The 3,858-nt window shown below is 37.5% G+C and overlaps 1 non-coding gene across 1 annotated transcript; it reads right to left on the bottom strand.

The window, feature by feature from the left end:
* Positions 1 to 3,557: 3,557 nt before the first annotated feature.
* Positions 3,558 to 3,639, bottom strand: TRNAS-GCU. The gene has a single exon. It is a non-coding gene; the product is annotated as a tRNA-Ser (tRNA).
* Positions 3,640 to 3,858: the final 219 nt, after the last annotated feature.

Below are 3,858 nucleotides of genomic sequence, written 5' to 3'. Positions count from 1 at the left end.
CAGTGTCAGACTTTATTTTTCTGGGCTCCAAAATCACTGCAGATGGTGACTGCACACATGAAATTAAAAGACGCTTACTCCTTGGAAGGAAATTTATGACCAACCTAGATAGCATATTCAAAAGCAGAGACATTACTTTGCCAACAAAGGCCCGTCTAGCAAAGGCTATGGTTTTTCCTGTGGTCATGTATGGATGTGAGAGTTGGACTGTGAAGAAGGCTGAGCGCCGAAGAATTGATGCTTTTGAACTGTGGTGTTGGAGAAGACTCTTGAGAGTTCCTTGGACTGCAAGGAGATCCAACCAATCCATTCTGAAGGAGATCAGCCTTGGGATTTCTTTGGAAGGAATGATGCTAAAGCTGAAACTCCAGTACTTTGGCCACCTCATGCGAAGAGTTGACTCATTGGACAAGACTCTGGTGCTGGGAGGGATTGGGGGCAGGAGGCGAAGGGGACGACAGAGGATGAGATGTCTGGATGGCATCACTGACTCAATGGACGTGAGTCTGAGTGAACTCCAGGAGTTGGTGATGGACAGGGAGGCCTGGCGTGCTACAATTCATGGGGTAGCAAAGAGTCGGACACAACTGAGCGACTGAACTGAACTGATGCAAGACTCTAACAAATTAAGGTTACTAAGTTTATGAAAACAGATTCTTTTGTTTCCTACTATGGACACTTGACTGTACCTCCACTTATATGATCTGTGATGATGTTAATTACAGGGGGAAATAACATTTCTGCTTGGGGTGGTGCCTTAGCAGGCATGCTCCTGTTTTCTTTCCACCTTGTTGATGCTAATATGATCAAAAGTACCCCCCTAAAATATTCTCTCTCTTCTGAATTGACCTGATAGCCTTCCCTATGTAGGAAGTTTCTAACTGCAGCCCCTCCAGCCTCTCCCATTTCTAGCCTGTGGTTCTCAGACATCTACAGCAGTGACATAGAAACCCAAATAGACACCTTCCTGGAAATGACATAACAAATGGGAGAACCACTTCATCTCAAACACTGACAGAGAATTTAATGATGTAATCATTATGGTCATATCTAGCATCAAGGACCCATTTGTTGTAGCTCAAATTCAGTAACTCACATGTTATTCAAAGTCTGTAAATTACAAGTAATGAAAAATACCTGGCTGGAGGACCCAGGACTCAAGAGAAAGCCAATTAACAACTGCTATAGGGAGGCAGAATCAGTAACAGATACACGAGAGACTGGGAGAACACATGGATACTTATGTGGGAATCTTACCTGCTGTTGGTCTCCCATCCCTTCAGGAAGCTGAAGGAATCCCTGTGGATATTAACAAGAACTACCTACTTGACCAAAATTGTGTCAAGCTTCTCTGAGTCCTCTTACAAACCATCCTTGGCCTTCCCAGCACTTGGGCAAGAATCTTGCTTAGCCAGTTTATCTAGAATCCCCCTCAGCATCCTTGATATCCAATCAAGCTCCCCTTCTCCACTCTTGATATTTAATCAAATTCTTTGCAGTAATTTCCACCTAATGACTCCTTACTCTGCCCCTTTGGCTATAAATACTCAGTTGCCTCTCTTGTATTCTAGATTGAGTTCAATCTTCCCTACTGCAACAGTCTTAAATAAAGTCTTCCTTGCCCATCTTCCTTCCTTCCTTAACTTCATTTAGTGCAATTTTTCTTTGACAGTTGCCTCAGAGAACTTATAGACATATCCTAGGAAAATTGCTTTTTCAGAAAAAAGATTTAATTCAGGATTTGAAGATACGATCAACATAGAGAATGTGTCCATTGTAGAGGACTGAATGGATTAAAGATAGCCAATTTCCTGAGGATATGAAACAAAATTTTTAATTTTTCCAAGATATGAGAATGTGACTTTGAACCCTGATGGCAGGAGCAGCTTTCCTCGGCTGAATATTTACAGAAATAAAGAGAATTCTGGCTGATTAAATGTAATACATATATACCTCAACCAGATACGAGGCTTTAAGATCAACATGAGAAACATCTGGGTGCTTTATTAAATTACAGATTCTAGAGCACATTCCCTGACATCATAATTTAATAGGTCAAGAGTGAAGCCCAGAATTCTTCATTCGCTACACACACTTGAAGCAGCCTAGAAATCATACTTCAAATTGTTCTCACCTTAAAAAAAAATCAAAATTCAAATTAACTAAAGCAAGGAATATTCTATTTTTACAAGTGTAACAAATATTTTGTTGTAATGAGAGAAATGAAAATTAAATTACACTGCAATATCACTTCCACCTACTAAAATGACAGAGAAACCAAAGTTGGCAACATAGCATATTGGGGAGGGTGAGGGGAGCAAGGACCTCAGACATTACTATCTGGAGTGTACATTAATAAAACTCCTTTAGAGAGCAATTTGGAAGTATGTGTAAATATTTCAAAAGCATATATGCTAGGGCATAGCAAATGCCTTTTTAAAAATTTAATCTTACAGTGTTACAAATACACACATTCAATTTTACATATATAAGAATAATATAAATATCTATCTATATTATTATATATAAATGCACAAAGTTATTCATTTTAGCATAGCTTATAAAAACAAAAGATGGGGATGGGGAACCTAAATGTCCAATAGAGGTCTGGTTAAGTAATATACAGTAACCCATATGTTGAAATATCATACATCCTTGGAACAGAATTAACTGTTACTTTTTGTGATGATACGGAAACCTCTCCAAGATATATTGATTAAGGGAAAGAGGAAAGACACAGACTAGTGTGCATAGTATGTTATCATTTGTGTTATCTGAGATTAAAAGCTATATTTATTTCATGTGGTATATATTCATATATGCTTAATATGATTCTGGAAGAGATAAAATGGCTATTTGTGGGGAATGTAATTAGGTGGTTGGAAAATAAGAATGAATGCAAAATTTTGCTGTATAGGTTTACATATATGTATACCTTGTATATTTAAAATATTTTAATAATTCTAAGTTAAACTGTATTTCATATATAAAAATTAAATAAAATGATTTTATAAAATAATATAATATTTTAATATATGTATAAAAATACTTTCCCCCAAATTTCTGACAAGATGGAGATGGAGATCACAAGAGAAGCTACACAATACTGACTTTCTTCTCTGTTTTGCTAATGGAGGAATCCTTGGATCTAACAGGAAATATTCTACTGGATGTATTTTCAGTTTTGTCTCTAAGCAGGTGCATACTCTCTTCATTAAAGCAAGAGATCCTTAGTAATGGTTAAGTAGTCTATTGGAAAGGGAGACAGTTTAAATTAGCAAACTTTGTGAAATATTGCAGTACAGCTAAAAATAGGCTGAAAATTTCCTACAAGTACAACATATAATAATTAATTGTGTATATTTCTGTGGATGATTTTAAGCAATGTTTTTCTATATTCCTCAGTTAGCTACTCTTCCTCAAAAAAGCCCCTTGAGGAAGTTCCATTTGAGGTGATGACAAACACCATTCACATGGCAACTAGAAAGCTACTTACTCGCACTGCTCTCACACAGCAGTTGTTCTGAAGGGACCAAAGAAGTCCAAAGAGAGCCTCACGACGAGGGTGGGATTCGAACCCACGCGTGCAGAGCACAATGGATTAGCAGTCCATCGCCTTAACCACTCGGCCACCTCGTCTAATGGTAACAGAGTAAAATCATGCCTACATCACTGCAGTTCTACTCTGGAGCACCGTATCAAATTGCCTTTTTTTTTTTTTTTTTCCTCTTGGTTTAATCCTGATTCGATTCTTGTGATCAGATTTTTAAGAAACATTTCACAGCAACCATAAAACTGAAAATGACTCAGAGTGGTCCAGTTACTTGGCATATACAAAATAACCAGGTAAAACCAGTA

This window comes from Bison bison, unplaced genomic scaffold, assembly GCF_000754665.1.
Source record: "Bison bison bison isolate TAMUID 2011002044 unplaced genomic scaffold, Bison_UMD1.0 scf7180017864379, whole genome shotgun sequence".
NCBI classification, from domain to species: domain Eukaryota; kingdom Metazoa; phylum Chordata; class Mammalia; order Artiodactyla; family Bovidae; genus Bison; species Bison bison.
The sequence above is the reverse complement of the archived record's forward strand: the minus strand, read 5'-3'. Positions and strand labels throughout refer to the sequence as shown.